Source organism: Lepeophtheirus salmonis, chromosome 9, assembly GCF_016086655.4.
Source record: "Lepeophtheirus salmonis chromosome 9, UVic_Lsal_1.4, whole genome shotgun sequence".
Taxonomy (NCBI): Eukaryota; Metazoa; Arthropoda; class Copepoda; order Siphonostomatoida; family Caligidae; genus Lepeophtheirus; species Lepeophtheirus salmonis.
In genome coordinates this window covers 15301595-15327488 of record NC_052139.2, presented here as the reverse complement: position 1 = coordinate 15327488, position 25894 = coordinate 15301595, and the positions used below count along the sequence as shown (strand labels likewise).

General features: G+C 31.5%; 1 long non-coding RNA gene across 1 annotated transcript; it reads left to right on the top strand.

Annotated features, from left to right (window-relative positions):
• Positions 1-17912, top strand: LOC139906429 (uncharacterized). The gene is made up of 3 exons (XR_011781929.1): positions 1-174; positions 12829-13209; positions 15178-17912. It is a non-coding gene; the product is annotated as an uncharacterized lncRNA (long non-coding RNA).
• Positions 17913-25894: the final 7982 nt, after the last annotated feature.

Genomic DNA, 25894 nt, shown 5'->3' with positions numbered 1-25894 from the left:
CACAAGGATTATCCCCATTGGATGAGTTGATCGTAGATGAAAATACGAGTAGTGCACCAATATATAAATAGGAAACTATCATGTTTCAAGATGTTAAAAATACGACTGAAGCGCTGGCGCAAGAAATAAAATTAAAACCTTGTGTATCATTTTTTTTTCTCGGATGAAATACAGGTAGGGCTCGTTTTGTATACCATACATACATTATTATTAGTCCAGATTTGGATTTTTTTTTAAAAAAAACATTCTAATGTGATGCAAATAAAAAAAAAAGATCTGACGGATTAATTATTTTTAGAATTTGTGGAAGTATTATACGTAGTGAACAAAGATGATTTTCTAAGAACGTATTTCTTAGGAAATGTGATTATTTGATCCTAATTTACGAAATACAAACCTTTCCTGCATGTGGTCTATGGGCGTTCTCTTACTGTGTGCATATTTTTTATTCCATACACACCTTCTTTACTGCTTAGTGTTTGAGAGAATCAACAGTATCTACTTACATACTATTGTTGAAATGGGTTTGGTATGCCTTTAAGTATATAGGGGAAAAGAAAGGCTAGATGACACACACTTAGGTTGACACACTTCAATTGTCTACCACAACTTGAAGTAATATAGGAGACATATAAACGAGATATTTTCAAAAAGTAAAATGACTTTTCAAATTTTGTGGCCAAGGTTCATTTGTTATGCTCCATATATATTTTTTTATCTTAGTGCACTCGCCACGAACATATTTTTATTGCTTCAAGCATATAATATGTTAAGTTTGCTTTGTGGATTGAAATATTTTGTGTGTTTGGCGATTTTTTGCTATTGAAAATATGGATCAAAGAATTTGCATTAAATTTTGTGTATAAAATGAAATGAAGAGGTCCAAAACATTTGAAATGTTGACCATGGCATACGGTTAAACTGTTCTGAGTAAAAAAGAGGTTTACATGTGGTACAAACTCTTCCAAGATGGCCGGGAAGATGCCAATGACACACCTCGCTATCGACGCTCAAGCACGTCAGCAACAGATGAAACAGTGAAGAAAATTGTTTTTGAAACTGTCGAATCACTATCAGAGAAGATGCTGTGGATATTAACATATCGGTTAGCTTGTGCCATAATTTCTTTTCAAACGTTTTGGGAATGAAACGAAAGTCAGCGAAGTTTGTTTCCGAAACTAGTTCATTTTGACCAAAAGATTCGTCGCATTTTTTTTTGTTTTTGCAAAAAACAACAACACAATCATGCCTAAGCCACCATATTTGGCCCCATGTGACTTTTTATTATTCCCAAAACTGAAAAGACCTATGACAGGACCTTACTTTTTTGAACACACGTCCAATGTATATATAAAGTAAAAAAAATATATTGGGATTTTTAAATTTTCTTGATTTCTGTTTAATATTGTTTTTATATTGCCCCTCCACATATGTATATAGTTAAATAAATACAAATAAAAGGACCTTATTATGTACAAGCTCCGTAATAGAGGAAAAGTGTCGAGCTTAGAAGTTTATAGCAACCGGGGCTGTCACTTTTTGATTAATTTGTCTAATTAATTTTTTTTTAAAAGGATTTATCTTATTTTTGGAAAAGATTTGACAAGAAATTTTGTAACAATGCTTAAAAAAATTTAAATATAAATTTTATACTTAAGGTATTATATTTTATGTTCTTACATTTGTAACTTTATAATATTGGTTGTCGCAGTTGCCAAACAAATATATGTATGTAGAACAATAGTTGCCAACCTTTCTTGCCCTTACTTAATATATCTTTTTCATCCATCAGATATAAAAAATAATTACTTTTTAGAAAAACAATTTTTTCAAACACCGATATTGAAAAAAAAAAAAACTGTCACTAAGGGATGAGGAGATTGAGTCAAAAAGACTAATTAAATTCATATTTTGCAGTGATACTTCGAACGGTCTGAGTAATTAGTTCAAGATAATATATAGTATAATGATAGAAACTTAACCCTTACCTTGCCACAAACTAATAGCGAATTCTTTCTGGGAGTAAATTGTAGATTTTATTACTTAATGGTCTTAAAATGAAACACTGTACTATAACAATACACAGACTGATTGAACAAGGATTCAATGGGGTATGACTGTCTATATAAGTATGTTACTCAAGTAAAGGGGCTTTGAGAATTCTTCTCATTGAGTATAATTATTTTTTTACTCAATTTTACATCGAAATTTTGAGAATTATATTTATTTCTTTCAAAAAAGAAAGTTATTGATACATTTTATAATTTTTGAATTTAATTTGATTTAAAGCTTTACTATTGAAAGTTTTTGTAGTTAACTAATCACACATTACCGATGATTGAAGCTACAAACAATAAATTGGATGTAATTATCAAGTTATAAGTTATATATGAATCTTATTTTAAAGTTTAATTTATTCTAACCATATTAACAAAGTTGTATAATGCCAAAAGTATGATTATAAAAACCAGTTTTTGATGAATGAAGAAATCTATATTAATAAATCAAAGTTTAATTTTATATGTCCATGAATGCACCTAGGTACTACGTAAAGTCATTTTTGAGTGTATTTTAGGAATGCATAGATATTAGATCTAAGAAGTATCAATCCAATCGAGCCTACATGTTATATATATTGAAAAAAAAGAACTATATAGGTATAGAGTACTTTAGTCTCGAGAGACTTAAGTACTCACTAGTTTCAAATATTGATAAAAAAAAATCCTCAAGCTGTGATTATCATTCATTCAATCATAAGGAGATATCGTCTAAGTATTGAGTAACAACGTGTAAGTGTGTTCATGAAAAATGGACAGCCACACCAATGATTTCTTGGGGAGTTATCTTACATATTATTAAAGCAATTTTTTTTTATGTTCGTTGACTTCTAATAACTCCGAACAATGCTGTGAATAAAATAATAAAACCAAGGTAATATGTCATTAAAACAATTATTTTTCTATTAAATGAAGAATAATGTTTATTTAGAAAAACTTTGACGGTACCATCTATATTAAACATTGATAGAAAGGAGAAAGCTACGATTACTCTTAGGAAAGCCAAGATTTTTTCACTAGTATATAACAGATACCGGTTGGTCCATTAAAATCTAAACATTTTGAACTTTTTATAATTTGTTAATGGAATTTCAACAAAATTAATACAATAAATAGATGTGTGTCTGAGCTCTCTTAATCATTAATGTAGCCTCCTTTAGTGGTAATGACGGCCTTTGTGTTTGGATGACAGCACTGCAGGCCTTCTCCTCGATATGTATCGAAAAGGTGTAGTCAAAGGAGTTGGCATCAGGGATGGATGCAGGGGGGAAGGGGGCTGAAAGTGTCCGAAAAGAATTTAAAAGACTCATTCAAGACTTATTCTAAAGAGTCTTCCAACGGAGTAGATGGAGTTCTTTCATTTGCTGGTGTCAAAAGGTGTCTCTCCACCCTCACAAGGCTCTTTCCATCCACTTTTTTGACAACTTTATGGACAGTCTGATGTGAAAGCCCTAGATCTCTTGCATGGACCCTCATAGACTTGAGGAATCGGCCTGGCTGTTTTCTTTAAATCCTCCGGATCTAGTTTGGCCTTTTTGATAGAGCCCTTCTTCCATTTCAACGTTTCAAACTTGCTAACGGCGATTGTTTTCTTTCTAACTGTTTATACTTTAATATATAGAAATATGAATTAATTTAAATCAATCAACCTTTATTAATTATTGAATTCTTAAGTGTTCATATTTCAATGCACCACCCGGTACATTACTCTATTTTTGGGATATCATTTGGAAACTGTAAAACAAATTACAGACCTATCATTGAATGTTTTTATTCCAAGGAACATACTTAGTCTATATTTAATTAGTTATTTGTAATTGATTAATAAGCTTTGAGCGAACTAAAAAAATATATTACTTGCAAGGTGGTATGTAGTTTGGGGCCACAAGATAAATAAATTAAAAGGGTATTTATGTCTTGTTAATTTGTTTTTCTTGCACTCGAATTACGATTTTGTATTTGAATTTATAAATAATAAATATTTTAAATAATATTATCATTCAAGTATTATTTATAAAATGTAATAGTTTAGTGTTTCAAAATATTAACCATTCTAATTAAAATAAATTTTTTGTGTGTGAGTGTGTGTGGGATGTATGTCTCACTTAGTAACAGAAAAAGGAAGAACGTATTTTAAATACGAATTAAAAAATGGAATTAGGAAGAAGATGAGCGATTTAGTTTTCTTTGTAAGTATCTTCATTATATTTATGGTTGAAGAAGGAACATGGCTAGTTAGCTATGACAATGACAATAAATAAATCACAGGGTCAAACATTTGAAAAATTCCTTTATATTTACCAAAATCAGTATTTTCACATATGTTGAATTTTCAAAAGTGTCAAAAGAATGTGTGGATTTGATTATACTTACATAAAATGGACTGAAGAAACAGAAAATGTTGTATGCAAGGAGGTTTTACAATAGAAATGTACCTATTATATATTTATAGTAAATCGTTTTAGTTTAAAATTTTAACATAAAAAAGTTTTTTTCATTGGCTATTTTTAAGATTGCATGTTCCTGTTAGTTTTGTTTAAATTAGTTTTTAGCGTCCAATAGGAGATAATCACATCTCTAGTCCACTAACTAATCTTAATTCCAATCGATTAGAAGTTTAATAAAATTGTAGGTACTTACCATAGAGTTAGAATTACATAGATGTAATTAAAGATGCGCGAAGGATTGAGGAAGTATATTACCTATTATAAGGGGTATTATATGAATATGTTGCATTTGTTCGTTAGTTAATTGTCCCTGATGATGGGATAATAGAAAGTTTACCAATCAACTTCTTTCTTTTATTTGACGACCTCGAAATTATAATACACCTTTATGCTCAGAGATAAAATAATATACGCTACTACCTTGACAAAAGAGATTAATTCGTTCCTGGACCGGAGTTTGTAAGTCAAAACATTTTATACCTAAATAAGTATCTTTAAAAAATAAACATAAAACTGTAAGTGATTCTCTAGTCCCTTCATCAACTCTCAAATAGCTCGTATCTTAATAATAATTTACATGTTGGGGTACTCGTATCTCAGAGTATAACAGTATATTTGTTTTCTATTCTTTGCCATAGCTGATGTTCACTGCTTCAGACTGAATATTTACCTCCGCCAACGAAGTTGAACGGAGGTTATGATTTTTCCTCTGTTCATTTATTGGTCACCAGGACTACGACAACAGTTACGAATATATTTCGATCTTACTTGGTACAAAGATTACATCATGCAACAGCATTTTGCCCTTACCTTTATGATTGTTATTTAAGCCGTAGAACACGAAAATGACCATTAAAACTTTTGAGCTTTAAAGATTTGGCCTTTAAAGCCTTTTTTTGAAGTCAAGTTGTTAACCTATAATTACGTTTTAAAGCCATATTTCGACATGAAAGAACTATTTTGATGAAAATCGAAGTAAATAACAAATTGATACAAATATTGTATCATTTGAAAAATGGCTTGTTTATTACTTTATCTTGATATAACTGAATAAATAATGTATATAACCACCAAAAAATTGAGTAAAATGAAGACCAAACCTTTAAAAGTTGGAAGTTTTAATGGTCATTTTAATGTTCTACGGCTTAAATAATAACAATAAATATGGGTTTCAGCCGGTGGGCTCTCCAAGACCTTCATTTTGTTACATAGTTCTATATATGGTCAGAGTAAGAGGTCAAGTCTAAGGATCATGGTAAAACAAAACGTTCATAATACATAAGCGACCATAACTTTGGAAAACATTTAGGTCTCCATATTTAGGCTTATTAATGATGCTCTGTACGGCAAAAAATCCAATTTAGGAAAAACGAATTTAAGCAGAGGTTTGCACTATACCAAGTGCTAATTTTAATTTAATCCACTACAACACCTTATTATGACCTTGTATTTTTTTCTTTAAAGTACCCAATCATAACAAATTGATAACTACAATCTTCTTGATGTTCATTTTGATTACATTCGCTTAATAGATGTAAGTTTCAAACAAACAAAAACAAAAAACTTTTTTTTATAGTGACAAATGTTGACCTAGTTATTGCTAATCATTAATTATTAAAATACCAACTTTTTCCAAATAAACATAAAACATACCTTGTTTCTATACTAAAAAAAGTATAAAATATGCAATTTATTATAAATCCGTGGACAATAATTTGTTGAATTGGAGTTTTTCATATAATTTGTTTGGGTTTCGTTATTATTTTCAAACTATTGTGTAGAATAATTATTAAAAATAACACACAGAAACACCAAAAATATATAATTAATTATATTGGTGCTGTATGTATTTACAAATACATAGATATAAATTAGATTCTCGTAATAAAAAAAGTAGTCAAATTATGACTATTTTATGGAAATTAATAAAATAGACTTGCCAAATAATAGTGTTTGGTTGAACCCTGATAAAAATAAAAACAAGGGAATATATTAGGTATATCTTGTATTAAAATCCCTTAATAATGTAATTTTTTTCTTAGATTATGGTCCGGAATGGTTATTTCTTGCTTTTATGAGCAAATACATTTACAGGGTGAAGAATAAGTTTGAGAGGATATGTTTTAGCTTATATATTCTTTATAAGTTTATTAATTAGCACAAACTTTTTTGAAAATCATCAAATTGTAATATATATATTATCTTAAAAAAAAAAACTTTGCTTCGAAATAGCCCGGATTACATGGTGGAGACGAAGAGGCACTTGGGCAGAAGCAGCACAAACAAACTTGCTCACCGTTGAGGGCATCAACAATGGCCAACGGACTGTTTTAGGCAAGACCATTCATAGTATCCATTGGGAGCACCGTATCATCACCAGGTACCAGAAGCCGCCAAGAGTCATGATCTGGGTCGGTGTTATGCCAGACGGTAAGAAGATTGCCCTCATTTTCATTCAGGAGAATGTGAAGATCAACCAACACAGGGACATGTTGGTCGAAATGATCCTTCCCTGGATTCAGGTCACATATTTTGATGCCCCTTACATCTTCAACTAAAACTTCAAAAGGTGTACTGAACTGGTGAGAAGCAAATTTCAAGGGTTTTTGGGACAAGAGTATGTTGCCTCCTAGCAGCCCTGACCTGAATCCCATGTACTTTTCTATGTGAGCCATCCTTCAGATAAGGGCTTGTAGCAAGCACGCACCCCCCTACCAAAGACACCCTTAAGCGTAAATTAATCCAGGAATGGGCGAATATCTTTGAAAAAACTGTCCGTCCTCCCTCTGCCCAAAAGCTGTGTCCGGGGAAAGGGTGTCTATTTCGAAAAAAAAGTTTTTTTTTAATTCATTAATTTTTTTATTCCTCTCAGTCCAGTCCTGATTAATTATGTTAGCCTTAGGACTACGTCATTTCTGCTATTGAAGTTTCATTAATTGCTGCAATCCTAAACCATTATTCATAACAAGGACATTGATTCATGATAAGGTCTTGAATTAGTTTTGCGTCTACCTAGGCATATAATATTCTTCTATTATTAATTTTATGCAGAATATTTAGCTATCATATAAAATACAAACCTATAAATACGCTTTTAATACAATATTATAAACTATGATACAGTATCAAATAAAATATAACATGTGTAGGATTTTAATATTATGAAATGTATATGGTATTCATTAAGAAATGGTAGGCTGGGAGTTCCTAAGAAATAAGTAGCAGTTGGCATGCTTGACTTATTTAGCTAACTACCAGATGAAAGAAGCAACAATAAAAAAAAGCAAAAAAAAAGACAACCTATTTAATACTTCCTTATTTAACTTTGACCTTAAAGTTAATGGATAATTATTTATTAAATCTCAAGGGATATGCCAAATGAATTAGTAGCTACTGGATTGAAAATCAAATTTGAGCATTAAAATTTCTGTTTAATAGCAGCAACTCCCCCATGTTATAAGGTTAATAAAAATACAAGTTTATACCATAACGCGTCTACGACTGATGTTTGACTTGCACCACGCTTTTAATATTGACGTCATAGTAGATGAGTAGTTACGTGTTTTGTCAAAATCTGTTTTTCTTCCCTAGTAGTCGGAACTATATATCAAATTGAAAATTCTAGCAAGCCCGATTATATGATGGTCTACCCTTGTATCTTTAAACTATAAAAGTATGCTACTTTTTCAATATTGAAATCATTTGTTGTCCAATTTTGATGAATTTTTAATATGTTACTCACATGAGTAAATTGTGTCGTGGATTTTAATTAAATGACTGGTAAATCTAAACCCCTGTTTACCTGATGTATTAATGCAATATTTTTTTAGTAAACTACCTTTTATTATTTTACCTTTTTGCGTATGTACCCGTTTGTGTTAAAACTATTGTCTTGTAGAGCTCAAGTGAATATAGTCACCTTTTATCTTTATCCTTCCTTTACTCCTCACTGCCACCTCATCTAGGCGACGAGACATAATAGTAATATTATTCTCTTTAAGTTAATTGTAGTACATCACAGATTGTAAGATAATACAATTCATGATTTTTTTGTGCATCCAGTTTAGTGTTTAAAATTACTTCGGTACGAAATCCTCCCATAACGCTAATATTCTAATTATAAATTGTTACTAAAAAAAAAATACATGAAAAAATTGATTTCCTTAAAATACTTAGTATTGGTAATAATATTAGAGTATAGTAGTATTAAGCAGAACCAGTCAAAAATAAACGTCTAAGACCTTCGAAAAATTTATTTAAATTTACATTAGGAAAGGAGTAAAACTACAGTCTCTTTGAATCACACCACGTGCATCATCATCTCACTCCCAAGCCATTCAACCCAAAAGGATTTCACAGTACTATAAACAAGTTCTCTTGTGACGTGAACGATGAATGATAGAATGGAAGGCGTGGAGGAGACTTATTATGTGTAATACTTTATTACAAACGTCGTACTACCCCGGAGTATCTAGACTGTGAGGGTATTTATAGATAAATACAAATATCACAGTACATACGTTATAAAACTACTTGAGATAGTAAGGAGATTGGGAGGGGGGAGAAACCGAATGAGTGATAATAAACAACAAGTTCGAACCGGATAACGCAAGTTTAATCCGTGTAGTTTTTGAATAAACTTAGTGTACGTGTTCACCCGCCGTTCGGAATCATCCAGTTCTATAATAACTTTGAGACTGCTTATCATTGGTTGTAATTTTTTTTTTTTTTGCCTTTTCTATTTGGATACTTTTACATTCTAATTACATTTGAAGTATTGATAAACATCTTAAAAAATGTTTTTGAACCAAAAGAAACTTTGCATACAAAAATATTAAATGCAGACATTCATTTAAAAATAAAACTCAAGTAATAAATAATAGCAGATTAACTGTTGATACACATAGAAAGAATTACTTTATATATATATATATTTTTTTTTTGTTGAAGAATTAAAAGGTTTACAGGAAAATAAATAATAATACATATGTATTTTGTAGTTCAACGATTTGAAATTTCTAATTTTTCATCTTTGTCATAATAAAAACCATTAGTTTAATTAATTCTAACGATTCTGGTCATTAACTTTGTTTCCAATGAATTAACTATTAACAACTTAAAATGTGTTTGTTTTTGTTTTCCATTCTCATTCATCAGAGTGACACTTATATTCCAGATTTTAGTACAAATGATTATAATGTGACTCCATTTTAACGTCAAATTTACATCCAATTGATTTCAAGAATACAAATTAGTGATATGTACACAAATTATAATATATACATTATTCTTGTCCTCATCATCAGGTATCTTCTTACTAAACATTTAAGGGTTGAGTAGAGCTTACATGACCATTGTTGGAAAAATCGAACAAGGTCTGCGACGTATTTCCATTCTCTATCCTCGTAACAAGGGATCCTTAAGGAAAAGGCTGCGTATCTTACTGGAGATGCAATGAAAATTTTCCCCAGAGAATGAAAGCTTATTGAACGCTCAGAAGTGAGGCAGCTAGCTATATATGCTTTAGCGCTAACTAAAGCAAAGCAGACAGCCCTAGTCTCTAGGGTAGCCTTTTCCTGCCCTTTGGGCATTCCAAAAATAATGTAGGGAAACGAGTACTGGGGAAGGAATTCACTCAAATTAAAAAGATCAATATTCAAATCGAAGAAATATCGAATACCAGATAATGACGGGCATTTTGCAAATGCATGGAGGACAGACTTAAAATTCTTTCCACAGTCCTTACAGGAAGAGTTGAAGTAAATACAGCCCGTCGAAATTTGGAACTGAGACGTAAATTTCCTATCTTCCTTGAAAAAAAGTGAGGGACTCCATTATTCCGTTTTCCCATTTTTGAGGCAGGTCAAGAAGATCAATATAGGTGTGACGACAAATTTTCTTTGCATTATGTTCTAAGGGAGTCTGAAGTAACACGTTTAAATGCCAAGGTATGGGGGATTTATGAAAATTAGCTGCTTTTAGTAGAGGGATATAAAATGGTCCAGACTTAACCCTTGACTCTTGTATTGTAACCATATCATGAATAGTTAAAATTTATTTGGAAAGAACATCAATCTTGAGAGTAATTGGGCTTTCAAAAGTTCCGAAAAACACCTTCTTTTATTCGTCATAGAAGCTTTCCACAAAATTCTTTGGGAGGTAGCTCAGGAAGGAGATATGTCTAACAAAAGAGAATTAGATAAATTTGTTCCCATCATTCAAAGATTTTACTATTAGAAATGACAGAACGCCATTTTTTTTTCTGAATTACAGGATACATCAATTATGTTCTTCCTGTATATTTTAGGTAGAACATGACCTAACTGAACTATCCCTCCCCCAAGTTGTCTCCTTGGCCTTTTTAGAGCCTGAATATAACTTCGGTGAAATAACAACTTCTGTAGCCACCCTTCTTCAGCTTCGATCGCCCAATTGGCCAATCTTGGCAACGTGGTAGCTAAATAAAGCACTGAAGGGCCCAACTTTACGTTGTACAAGTCGAGACACTTCTGCAAGTTCAATCTCCTCCATTCAACCTCCCTAAGGTTTATAAGCCTTTATAAATAGTCTTTATTTGAAACAGACTCTGCATGTCTTTACCAATCCATTACAAGAACCTTAATTTTATCCTTAACCGAGCACCCCTCAATTTCATAATCCTTTCCAGGAGTCCACTCCCCCAATGGGAGCAATAAGAAGAAGGGGAAGCCACTGGCATCCCTGTCTGTGGCTCTTTTTTAAGAAGAATTGGCGCACTTTCAAGACCATTCAAGGTGATTTTAAAGGTCCCATTTAATAACAGTGCCCTCACTGGGTAAAAAAAACAAACGAGTGGGCAGTAGTTGTTTGACAGCATGAAGGATTTGTTGATGATAAATAGAATCAAACGCCTTACTGAAAGCAATTACACTAATAGCTCGAAAAAATTTTAATATGTTCATTTATATTAACGGATGTGAAAACTGGAGTATATATTCCCTTTTTTCTAACTGGAATTTTTGAACCCCTTATACCAACTAAGGATGGGGAAGAATCGTGAAATACACTAAGTATATTCCCCCGTTTTACATAAAGTATTTTTATTATCTATAACTTTGCTAATTGATGATGCTGTAATGTTTTCTTTCCTCTTCAAGTTTTGTATACGTTGAGCGTGGATATTTTCTTTTTAGCACCTTTTTCTTCATATCATCTTCCGAAACTTCTGATATTTGATAAGTATTAACTAAGTCTGACGTGTAGCTTCTGAAAAAAAAAGGACCCATTATCTAAAATATCATCCACATCTTTTTGAAACTGCATTACTGCAGCCCTTGTATCTCTAATATATTTACATGATGATAATTTAGTGATCCTATTAAACTTTTTAGTAGCTTGCTTAGCAGAAACATTTGAATCAAAGGAGTCCACTAGTCTAGTTTTCATGGTCCCTTGAAACCCTTCTTCTTCAAGAATCCATTTCGGTATTTTGAAACTTCGAGTTCCCAAAAGGCTGTAGAATTCAATTTCAATTATTTTATGATCAGAACTAGGTTGCGAACAATACTTGGCGGTTGTAATTCTTGACAAACATGGTGGAGAGCATGATCAATTCTTGAAGAATGTAGCCCCTCCTCCAGGAAACTGTTTCCTTCGAAGTTGTGATCTTCATAATATCTACTAAGTTAAATTGTCAGATAAGTTTATATAGAATGGACTTATTTGAATAGTATCCATCCTTCTTGTCCAGATCAACATTCCAGTTGCCAACAAGTAGTAAAGGAATGCCATCATTCATTTGACTATTAATAATTGACTGAAAGAAAGTCAACGATTTATCGTTAGGGCCGTAAGCGTTTATTACTGAGAAAAAGTAATCCGCATTAGAAACAAAAATCTTGTGCATATCACTAGACTGAGAAACTTCCTTTACGACAGAATATTCATTCAATCTTTTTCATACTAATGTTAAAACACCCCTTTTCTTATCTAAGCCGGTAAAATAACTTCTAAAATTCCTGGGGATACACAGAGGGCATGAAAGGTTACAAGTTGTTGCGAAAGCGGGTTTTACATCCTGTAGACATATCACATCGGGCTTCATTGATATTCAACGCTTCATGAGGGCGTGACGAGACTTACGCTCCTTGCCGCCTCGAACATTTAAAGAGATCACCTTACTAATGCCCATATTTTTCTTAATATCATTTGTTATAGTGTTGGTAAAAAAGTAATTGATTTTCAACTGAATAGCATTACTAATTTTTTTCTTAATAAGTTTTCAATTTTGAAGTAATATAAATAACGTTTTTAGAGCTTTAATGGTGTTTTTTTTTTCCTTTCAGGAGGATTATCCGATGCAGAACGATCTCTCTTCCCTGCAGATTGGGATCTTGTTCAACTGAATAAAATTTTCTTGGTATTTATATGGGGTTTCAGTGATCTCTCCCGTACTATGTAATTATGATTTTGGTGATCTGGTTATCCTCTGCTTCGACACCGTTAGAAATTGTCTTATCCTTAGCAGTACAATCTTTAGAACTATCAATCTCTAATTGTACATCCGGTAAATCCTCAATTAATTCAACTCCATCACTAATCTGTTTTGTTATTGTTGAAATTTTATCTCCATTATCCTCATCAGAAGAAATTACATCAACTCCATCATTATTTTGTTTTGTTAAACTTTTCTCTCCAGGATCATCATCCAAAGGAACCACGTTTATGTAAGGTTCCTCTATTTTTTGGTGGTTATATACATTATTTATTTAAGATAAAGTAATAAATAAACCATTTTTTAAATGATACAATGTTTGTATCAATTTTTTATTTACTTTGATTTTCATCAAAATAGTTCTTTCACGTCGAAATTTGGCTCTGAATCGTAAATATAGGCTAAAAACGTGAATTTAAAAACAAGGTTTTAAAGGCCAAATCTTTTGAAGTAAAAAGTTATAATGACCATATTCGTGTTCTATAACTTAATTACCAATAATAAATGTGGGTGTCTGCCTTCCTTTTCTCGCATAGTCTAATGTCTCATAAATAAAATGAACATTTTTCACGGTATTAAACATCGAAGAGTGTGTAAACTCCTCCCAGAAGTATGAATATACAGCCTATAATGGGCCAAAATATCTTCATAAAAATATCAAGCTGTATGTATTGAGGAAGTAAACAAAAATACTGGGAATTTATGCTTTTCTTCATATGTATTCAAAATTGTTTTTGGGTTGACGCATCACATATCTTAAAACTCTACCCCAATAAATTATATTTGACTGATTACCTTCTATATTTTTTGTAAATCGCCTTCCACCATTAAAAAAAAAGAAACAAAGTAGAAGGCTTTTTATTTTGTAACAGCCTCATTTGTCATTTTTAATATATTCCATTTGGTCATTAATAAATGAATTGATTTCTTTCATATCTGATTGTATTCACCCTTTTTTTTCTTCTTTTAGAATTGATTTCATCAATCAATGAATACATTATCGGCTCTTATACATGGAATGAGCTATAGATAAAAATTGATTGGATCGTACATAGATTAGAAAATATCAATCCTTTCATTATTTGATGTAATACATGAGTAGGTGCTACTAAAAAATACTATTAGAAAAGAGGCGAGAAGACAGTTGAAAGAATATTGAAACAAAAAACAATGTCTTTACATAAACTATATTTACTCATAGTATTTAAGGATAGTACATTTATAGTCCCCATAAAGAATAAAACTGCAATTTTTCATTACAACCATCATAATTATACAAAGCAAAATATGAATTAAGTGCAGTAGAAAATTTTCAATAGATAGGCTTGTCGCCTCATTTCTTAGAGTCTCTTTAAGTAGTACTGAGTGAATAACTAATTTATTATTTTACATACAGATATGTAGTATAAATATTATTTCTCAATGATAAAGATCACTACTACGTCTTTCAAGAACCTTGTTCCAGAAATTTTTTCAACTAAGTGATTTGGATAAATGGAATTAATAAAAACTCAAGAGGTAAATTGCGTTGAGTTTTTTTTATTTTTAAATATTATGTCAAATAATTTTTGACAATTTTTATTTCCGACGGTAAACGCTTGTTCCTCACTACTTCTACAGATGATTGCAACTAACTTCCAGTAAAGTCTAGAGTGAAGCCGTGCTTACGGCCTCTAGTAATTCTACAACCTCATGACCACACATTTTAAAAAGCAAGTTATTTTTTTTGTTTCACACCACAAGTGATTAACGTTTGCTATAATTTCTAACACAAAATATATATCAATGGGCATCATTATTAACTAAAAGCTCTGTATTATAATATATAATAACAAAATTTGTGGGTTACTCCATTTATCCAAATTTTAGATTACAACGATGTATATAGTCATAAATTGGTATTTATACGGTAATATTTCTTATATTTATGCTACAAAAGTTATTTGTTTGTGCATTAGGGTGTTTTTTATTTTTATTTCAATTACAGTTAGTGCGGGAAATTTGTACTGATATGAAAAATATAATCTAAATTCAAACTTTCATTTTTCTAGAAGGTCATCTTCAACTCGCAAAGACAAACATTATTTGTTTAATTTATAAAAATTAAAGTAAAGCACTTTTTCTTATTTTTCATATAATTACCTTTTTCATAGACATTTTTATAACCTATAAAATATATTAATCTTTTTTTTTTCTAAAGTTAATATTCACCAAAGGAAACTTAACATGTAGTGAAATTAATTTTCCAATGGATGGCGTTAGTAATGAGTGTCTAGCGCTGTATAAATGCAATCTTTTTATGCTGGATAGTGTAAGAAGAATAAGATTTGCTAATAAAACAAACATTTTAAACAGTTTTGTGATTATTTGACTCAGTATTGTTTGGAGGCGCGTCAAAGATGGACAACAGCTAAGAGAAAATACTCCCTATCTTACAGTTTTTCCTTGAACAAGGAAAATATGAATAATTTGTATTGTCCGGATATTGTAACAGCAAATCACGTACTATTTTGGTTTCGTCGTTTCAGTTCCGGTAATTTCGATATCAAAGATGCTCCACGCTCTGGAAGGACAATTGTCGACACTATGGATGAAATAATGGAGGTCTACCGTCATATAAGCACTGTTTTGATTGCCAAGACGATAAACATGGATAGAATTTTTTTTTTATTAAAAATAGTAAATTTATTTCAACCTATTATATTCTGATCTGCCCAATCTGCAAATTTCAAAAAAGATGCGTGCTATATATGGATAATTGAAATTTCCTTAGTTTATTCTCTATTTTTACTTTAGAAAATAACTATACTAATATTTTTAGTTGGTTCAAAAAAAATATACATCAAAGGCTATTTTTGAAGTAAACCAAAAAAATAATGTTATTTATAAATATTGATGTCTTTTTTTACACTTTGACCCAGATGATCGAGCTAAAGATGACATCTTAAAAGTAATGACATTTTGTGGTTTTTTTTTAAAATCGAAGTTTTAATCGAAATTTGAAAAACAAACCACCCCCTAATGTGCATTATACTATCCATGACCGTTGCTAATAATTTACTAAATATGCATTTGTTCCAAAAATAATCAAATTAATTGAAACATAAATGCATATATTTGTATTTCTATAAATTTATATCCTTTCTAACTCTACCACTTAGATAAATTGATTAATAAACATAACGATTTGAGAATAGATTTGGACATAGCATTGACAAAGGACTCACAATTGATTGGAAAAAATAGTGATTATATCTACAAAATACATTTGTTATGTTTATATTCAATTTGTTTTGTTTCTCGCCATGCTGAGGGAAAGTAAGGAGTTTTAGTCATATTGATGAACTTTTAGAAGCTGCGCAGAGCTATTGAAGTTGTAAATTTAACAAATTTGACTTAGTCAACATAAGTCAAAATAGAGCAATTTAATAATAAATAACTACTTTAAATAAATAAACAATCTTTCAAAAGTTTTTATGTAGTTTTTCTCCCAAAATGAGAGTTTCTTTTAAATAAAAAAGATAAACAAGCGTTATTACATTTCATCAAGTGCACATTTTTTTTTTTAAATCTTGAAAAGCGTTTTTCAAAGGGGAAAAAATACATATTTCCCAAAAAATTATATTTTTAATTTCATGCTTAGTAGTATTTCTTCTTGGCAGTATACGAATTACTCATATGACAACTTGAATGGACACTCAGTAGAGCACAAACAACCTCCACCTATGGTAATTATTCCTGGATTGGATTTTTTGCTACATTAATTCTCTTTATAAAACCCACATAAGGGTCACTCTAAAAATGTTAAAATCACTTACAAACTATTATACCTAAAGGTGCAGATTCCCCATAATACTGATCAAGCTTCTTTTTAGTCTCCTTAGGCGTTAAATTAATGTTTAATCAACACACGAAATTCTTTTTCGTCATTCTTTTGAAAATCCCTCAATTTCCTTGATTCAAACGCATACCAAACTAAAAGAAATAAACCGATCTGGCTGAAAGTTGGTGTGTGTTCTTTCAGGAGATGATACTAATTAAACCGAACATCGATATGCACCGGTAGTGCCATCTCTCCGACTTTGGAAGGACGTTTTTAACGATCCTCGTATTTGACTTACATAGTGGCACTTTTAAAAACTTATATTTTTTTAATTTGAGCAAGCCCTATTGCATTTATAACAATATATATTGAATAAAAATATGCACTTTTTAATCCCTATAAATGAACAATCCGTTTAATATTCCGTATTAGGCAGTTCTCTATAAGTATAATGTGTAGACTTGGGATTTGTGAGCGATCACTCAATTGCTCAAAAAGTTTCTCCCTTTTCTGATTTTTTCTGTAAAAAAAAAACAACTCATTTTTCTAAACTGGTAAGTATAAAAAGAGAAAATTTATATTCTAGTTAGATTACACAACTGCTTTTTATAATTCTTTGACGACATTTTTCGAGGGAAAACCCACATCCAAAAATCTTCCTTAACTAGGCTCTCTTTTTGGTGGTAAAGCTATGTATATGATTCAATCAGGGGGGTGATCAATTAGAGGAAGGGGAAATTCGACACCAAATTGACCGTTGAATTATCTTCCTTGAATCTTGCTACCAAAGATACATACTTTTGCGCTAAATTGAACTTCCATTTAAGTAAAAAGGTAGGACATAAAATCAACAGTGATGATAATGAAATGAAATCTCGGCAACATTAAATTTAATCCAACTACAAATGTGAACGTTAAAAATTCCTTTAGTATGTTTAAAACTACCTATATTGATTGAATGCAAAAATAAACTGAAGAAAATATTTCAAAAATCTTTATTTGTCGATATAATATAGTAAAATAAATGAATAAACTATGATAATATCTAACAAAACTAATTACATTTAGCCATCCTTATAAAACTGTACTTTTCTTGAAATACAAATTAATTTTGATATTTTAGGTCCTCATTTTTAAAAAAATTAGCGTTATTTTTAAGCTCATTTTACCCCAAAAAATTCTCAAAAATCCTAAGTCTAATATTGTATTATGAAGAGGGTTATTTCGTTGAAATTAAATGGAGTTTTTTGTATTTCCCTTGATTGAATGCTAAATATGATGAGTAGAGTTGTAAGCTCAAAGCTTTAAATATAGTTGGCTACAAGATAACTTTTTGTATGCTAGGAGTGTCGAATATACTTGAATATATTCCAATGTTAAATTTCAATTATAATCCAACAAGGACTTATTAGGGGCATCCTAAGGGTTTTATTTTGAAGGGGCCTAATTTCTTAGAAAATAAAATAAAAATTGTAAGAAGTGACCATTTTTTTGTTTCGGAAAACTTAAAAAAAAATATCCCCCTTAATTCCGTTCAAATTGTTACAATGCAAGAATTTTTGAGTGGTAACAACAAAAATTCCTCTATGAGGGGGAGAGTACACCCCCCCCCCAGCTCACGCACACACCATATGGATGACCTTGCCTGTAATAATAACTCCCAAGCAAGTCCTCACTGTTACTTTGCATTTTTCAAGAGCAGACGCAATTTAAAGTTAGATATTCTCTTCTCAAAAAACTTTATAAGAATAAAAAAAATTATGTTAAGATTGCCACCGAAAAAAATCTCACCCACAAAAAAATGCTTCTAATTTTACAACTTTCAATGACGAGGCACTTATTTAAGGTAGCCAAATGCATTCTGAATAACAGAGTATAACTCCATTGTCAGCCTTTTATACCGATAATCCAATGTAAAAAAATTAGATTACGTTTAATTAAATGCTTTTATACTAGAAGATGACAAATATATGTACAAAGTACATATATTAATTTGTGTGCATGTATTGATGGAAAACCATAACCATTAAGAGAAACATTTTTGCAGCATAGAACCAACTTTTAGTTGTAATAACATGTAGTGCAAAGTGTTAATGAAAAAAGTATGCACTTGTGTAAAAAAATATATATATATTATTGGATGTAATGTTTGTACATATTATTATATAAAAAAATCCCTTGTAGGTCAGATGGAGTTGCATTAATTAGATATAATTAGAAATTGAAGTACTTCAATTAATCTCTCTAATCTGGGAAAGATCTTGAAGTCAATTTACACCATTTCATATTTATATTTCCTTCTATTGAAGTTACTGGGATTCGAGCTCATACACACTTATTTTGAGGAGAATAACAGTCCCATGTCATTGTCTATATTACTATGCGTTGCTCAATTATATAAAATACTGGGAGTGGACATTGAAAGGCTGAATAGAGGGAAATAGAAGTAAGGAATAAAAAAGAGAAAATGGAGGCATGCAAAAACAGATAGACGGAGAACAGTACAGGGGAGAAACAGAGAGGAGGAGGAGGATATATACAGAGAGAAGGGAAATAATTTTGTACTAAGTGGTGAAAAACACCTCCTTAACGACCTTGGAGGGCCAAAAATATCAAATCAACATGCTTGGCTATTTTTTACGCCCATTGTGTAAATTTCAGACTGATCTGTTCAATCGTTTTTGATTCAACTTTGATAACAGGAAAAACATACTTACAAATATATATAAGATCAGGGATGTATTGGCCTTTGATGAGGAGGGAAAGACTGGGAAAGACTGAGAGAGCAGCTCATTCAACAAGATCTGATAAAATCTGGGCTAAAAGGTTCATGGCTGGCTTGAAACGATCAATTTACACTTATCCAGTCACGCCGATTGCTAACCTGGCCAAGGACCGTAACGTGAGCAAAGGGACCATCAAATACCACCAGGATTGACCTGGGTTACTTGTCGAGGGTCAAAGCATCTGCTAACAGAGGGGAATCATGCAGACGTAATCAGCTAAGGTAAAATTCTTATTAACCAAAGGAAGTACAAATGTGGTTACGAGCGTTTTTTTTTTTTTTTTTTGGACGATAAAATCTTCACCATTGGCTCCAACCATAACCGTAGAAACGATAAATTGATCTTTTTGGACCCTGATGAGGTCCAATCAGTCATGAAAACAAAGAATCTGGCTTCAGTTATGGTCCTGGAGGTCATCAGCACGGAAGGACAAGTTATGCTACCCCCCTTCTTCCAAAAGGGCCAAAGGGTGAATAAGGAGGTCTACAAGAACGTTTTTCACATACGTGGTCATCCCATGTATGAATGAGGTAACTGATAGGAAGCCATATACATTCAGTCAAGACTCAGCACCTGTGCATAAGGCCAAAATGTGCCGGATTTTTGGCTTCCATTCTATTGACCAGCCATCAACCCGTACCTCAATCCATGTCATTTTAACTTGTGGGGCAGTGTAGAGAGGATCGCTTACAAGATTAATCATACCTCAATTGTGGGCTTGAAGGCCTCCATTGTCAATAGAATGAAGGACCCTGATCCGCACGAGGTAGCAAGGGCATGCAAGGCATTCAGGCACCATGTAGAAATTATGATGGAGAACGAAGGCTTGCATTATAAATAATAATTTTTCATTTAATGTGGCTTTTTAAATGAATAAAAATAATCTTTCTATCTCTTATCAGTCTCATAATTAGCTGTTAAATTATTCCAGATATACCTTGTCCACCCTGTATATATTACAAAGTGGTCCATTAAAATCTGAACACTTTGAATTTTAAACTTCAACGAGACATAATTTTTTATTTAAAAATATAATTTCAACAAAATTAATACTATAAATAGATGCTGACAGCGTAACCGGTAGTCTTGGAACGCACAGCTGCTTGGAGTGCGCAAATGGAAATTCATCAATTACATTCAAGTGTCTTTTTAACGACTTGTACGTAAACTAAAAGATTAGAAGATTTTGTACCGACTCTGACTCCACCTATGAAATTTTTTATAATTTATCTAAATAAAAATTATTTTTAAAACAAGATATTGAGTGTTCGTAAAGTTATTTTGCTAAATGGCTATAAATTATAGGAATTATTTATTTAGTTTTGAGGTTGAAACTAAATTAAAAGTTTACTTCATAAATTTCAAACGTGTTCTATAGACTATACAATCACAATTTCCAAATATCTTTGAAGTCTAAATTATTATGTTGCGTAGAGCGTGTCTACTAGCCATGCTAGCTTATTACTTAGCATTGTGCATAGTCAGTGCCATCCGTTTAAAGTGAGAGGTTGTGCTTAGTCGTTCCTTGGTTACGAGTCCATAAATTATGTCCAGAAAATTAACAATATATTAACATTAGATACATTTTGATCCATTTCATTTGTTGTTCATCTTCTTAAATTTCTTATACTCCCAATAATTTCTTGATAGCTGCAAAAATTATTTACTTTATTTGACTAATAACTACCTATAGCTAAAACATTAAATCTATATTTATAGTCTTTACACTCAAACTTAGAATAAACTTATATGGACTATCAAATATATTGTTATAAAATGGTGTGTTAGAATCGGAGTCGGTGACATTCAAAATACTTGGGTCGGAGCCGAACATTTTATGTACAGACTCTGTGGCCCTGGTGTGAAGTAATTTAGGATAGGGAAACACAAGAAACGATTCGTTAATACTGTTCGTTTTGAATTTAACTAATTCGGTCCAACTGCGGTCTGAACCGTCTCGTAGTAAAATTCGGCCATCAAAATCGGTCTTGATCCGGTCCCACCTCAGTTTCTTCTTTTTTTTTTTAATATTCGGAATATGAAAAAAATGACGGTTTTTAGTTTTAAAAAGAGAAAAAATCAATTTTGTGTGTTTATTTTTATAAAATTAATTTTGGTTTGGATCGAGTCTCATCACTTCTATGTACCATAGATTTATTCTATACATCAGCAATATGGAATCAATATCTTGATCATTTATTTCTTAAGCATAGATCTGATAAATTAAGTATATCAATTAAGTATTAATAGGTTAAATATACATTTAATGGATTCACATACCAATTAAAGCAACAACAAAGTTGAACACAGAAAAAAAAGGCAATTATTTGCCTATTTATCTTAATATCGCGTCAGTTTATTGCTTATAATTATTATATCGGTAGTAAAATATCAATCTGGGATAGCTTTTCATCAAATATACTTATAATCATTAAAAAAATGTAGTCAATTAAAAATGATGACAAATATAAATTGTTCAACAAACTTTGATGAATTCATTTTATCAATGATATTGATCATTTCTTTTTTTGTTGGAAGGCTCTTTAATCCTTAAATCCAATAATAATCTTTATCAAAAAATGTATTAATTCAATGTTAATTTAACGGTTATATATTTTTCATAAAAGGGAACACTTGAGTTATATTCATCATGCATTAAAAAAAATATCTTCTTTATTTAAAAAAAAAACAAAAACGAAACGACCTTCTTGAAATAGTTACCCTTATGTTATTTATGTATACTATTAAATGATTTGTATTGCCTATAAAATGAAAATAAATGAATAAGCTGTTATCGAAATGTTCAACACAAAAATTTAATTTAATATTATCACGTCGTTCTCTATATTTTCCAAAAAGAAAGATAAATAAAGGTCCAAAATCAGTTGGTAGCCAGGCCATTCTTCGCAATATTGAATTATTATCCAAATCTTGCTTTGAATTGTTTATATCTTAACAAGAACTCATTAAAATTTAACCAATCATCGTTTAGAACACTGATTATGTGACAAAGAAATTGACAGCTGATAAAAAAAATTACTAAAATCCTGATTTTTGGTGAATCAAGAAAAAACAACTCAAAACCAATTTGTGGTATGTTTAAATAATATATTTAGCATACATATTTTTATCCAAAATGACTACATTCACAAACAATAACACTCTTGACATGCCGGAGAACAGATTGACAGCTCTTGATGACAAAGGCCGTGATAATAACGTACTACACTGTCATTAAGACAGCTCAGAGCGAATCCAAATTTGGATGAGAGGTGCACTAAACATTCTTCTCTAAGATACTCCAAACTGTAAAGTCTAGAGTGTTGGGGTCATGGATGGAGGAGGATCATTAAATGAGCTATTAAATATATATAATTAAGTGGATGACATATACCAAATTGAACACACATTTTCAATTAGTTGTAATCGATAATTTCAACTGCATTATACATAAATTGTTATACAAGTACATTGATTATAATTAATCTTCAAGAGTATTGAAAATAATTTATAATAGACTTTATATAGTAATTATGTTAAGCAATTACCTTTCAAATTACCTGACAAACTAATAGTTTAGTATCAGTTTAAGCTTATATTCGAATGATGTAGAATCTTCGCCAAAGAATATTATTTCATAAAGGCTCAGATATTAGCAGTTGTACAAAAATGAACTATTTATCGAAAGATTATGTTATTAAAATGCATTTTTAGATATACAAGATTGCATCAGCATATTTTTATATTATTCAATGCCCCTTTAATTGGTTAGATGGAGTTGCAATAATCAAGTGCAGGATGAGGAAGCTAAAATTAGAATCTTCTTTGATGCCGTCTAGCCTCAGTTATAAAAGTAATTTTTTACTTGGCGCCATTCGAAAGAACTGACAAAAACCTAATATTTCGGGTTTATTTTGTTCTTGTGCAATCAAAAATGTCCTAGCAACAATCAAAACGGCATAGGTACGACCTCCTCCGTGCACAAGTCGATCTCTGACAAGAAGTTCTTCACAGTAAACGCTGCTCTGAACAGGAAAATTATCGTTTCTTGGCTGAATCGAGAGCTCAGGTCGAGGGAACTTCTGAACCAAAAATTCACCTCAGTTCATGGTCCTCAGCGTCGTGTCGTCCAAAGCCAATGAGAAAGTCAATATGGGTGTCTACTACAGGGTACCATGTCTTGCTATGGTTGAAGAGCAAGTTTCCCAGGCACACGCCCATTTATGAAGGGTGCACAAGGATGCCTTATAGCCTACAGACGTCTATCCTTCGACCTCACCCGTCTTAAACCTCCTGGACTTTGCAGGTTGTTGTGTATTGGAGGGCAAATGAACCAGAATTCGGACCTGAATATCGATGCCCTGAAGGCCGTGATCACGGAGGAGTGGAGCAACTTGTCCTCGGAGTTAATCAAGGTCACCTGTGCTTCTATTCGTCCCCGTATTAAAGCCATCAATCAGGATGGAGGGGACATTTGAATAAAAAGTGTAGAAATTTTTGAATTACCAACTTTTGCTTCCAAAGTTATGCCATAAAAATGGCACAAAATAACAATATATTAAGGCGAAAACGCCTTTTGAAATTTTTGAGTCCACACCCTGTATAAATAAACATGATAGTATTACATTTCTGACCTAGGAATCTTCTTTGATCTCTATATACATAATGTATATTTCTTTCTTTAAGAAAGGCCGGGCGCAAACCACCGAACATAGTGCTCGAGCGAATAATTTCTACTTATTGCGTTGTCCATTGAGTGACCTCATTCCATGTTCTATGTCCATGGTTATATTTTACACTAGATTTCCTAAAATACAATGGACTCAAATATTTATATTTTATTTATAAAATCTCCACTTTTTAAAATACAGGGTGGGACTGCAAATTTTCCTATTCCAAAACGCAAAAAAACAGTTTTTACAAATCAGAATAGTTTTTTTTTTTTTTTTTTTTTCATAATGATGGTTTACATTTGAAACTTTGTTTTATAGATTTTGGAAAATCGTATCAGACATGTAACGCCCTCCATTGTCCATACACTGAACTTTGTTAATACCTCGTTTTAGAGGGATAGTTATATCTTACAAAAAAATACAAAATTTACTTTGCAAGGTATCTTATTTTAAAACTGTGGATAACTAGTTAATGAAACAATTAGTTACTGTCGATTTTGAAAAGGTCTTAAAAATAATTGCTTTCCCTAAATACCGAGTATTCTTATAAAATCTAAACACTTTGACTATTAAACTTCAAAAAGTTATAATTTATTAATTAAGAATTGAATTTAAACATAATTAATAATATAAATATATTTGTCTCTGCACTTTCTTAAGCATTAATATAGCTGGTATGGCACCCGCTGTAGATGTATTCATCTGTCATGGCGTCCCAGTACTTGCTGACAGTTCCTTTGATGGCCTTGGTATTTGGATGAAGGACATTCCAGGTCTTCCCCTCGACATGTACAAAAATGTATAGTCGAGGGGGTGGACGTCAGGCCTGTAGGGGGATAAAAGTGTAAAAAATAGTTCAAAAGAACTCAAACGACACATTCAATAGGGTCTTACCATGGAAGGGACGCGTTCGGTTAATTGCTGGTGTCAAAAATGCCCTCTCCACCTTCACAATGCTGTTTCCACCCACTTTTTAGATAGCTCTCTGGACAGTCTAGTGTGAAAATCCGAGATTTCTTGCTTGGGTCCTCATGGATTTGAGGGTATTGGCCTGGGCCATTTTATTTAACTCCTTTAGGTCCAGTATCGCCTTTTTGACAGATCCCTTATATCTATCCAACGTTTTGGAATTACTGACTGCGTAGATGAAGGTCCTGGAGATACCCAACTGTTTCGATATTTTGTTCTTTTTTTATGAAAAAGTAATGTTTGTAAAGGGATTCAGAAGTTTCAATTTTAAAGTTATGTTGCTGAATTTCAGAAGTTTTAATTATAAAGTTAAGTTGTTGAATTTTAAAAGTTTCGTTAAAGTTCATTTTATCAAGTGATACAGAAAAATTTAATCCTTATTTTTCATTTTGAAAAAGGAAAAAAAACGCGCATTGTAGCCCAACGAAATAGTTCGGATACTCGAACGATCAAAACCACTTTACTGACCTCCACATCGAATTAAATAAGTATCAGAGCTCACTCCTAAAATTTATTGTAAGTGGCTAAAGTAATTGAAATTACTATGAAGTGGAGTGCCAAAAACAAATTTTCAAATTGTTGGATAGCGGTTAATAAGGGAAACTGCTTATGAAGAGTATGAAGAAAGAAATAAATAATGTCCTAGAAAAATGATTTAATATTGCT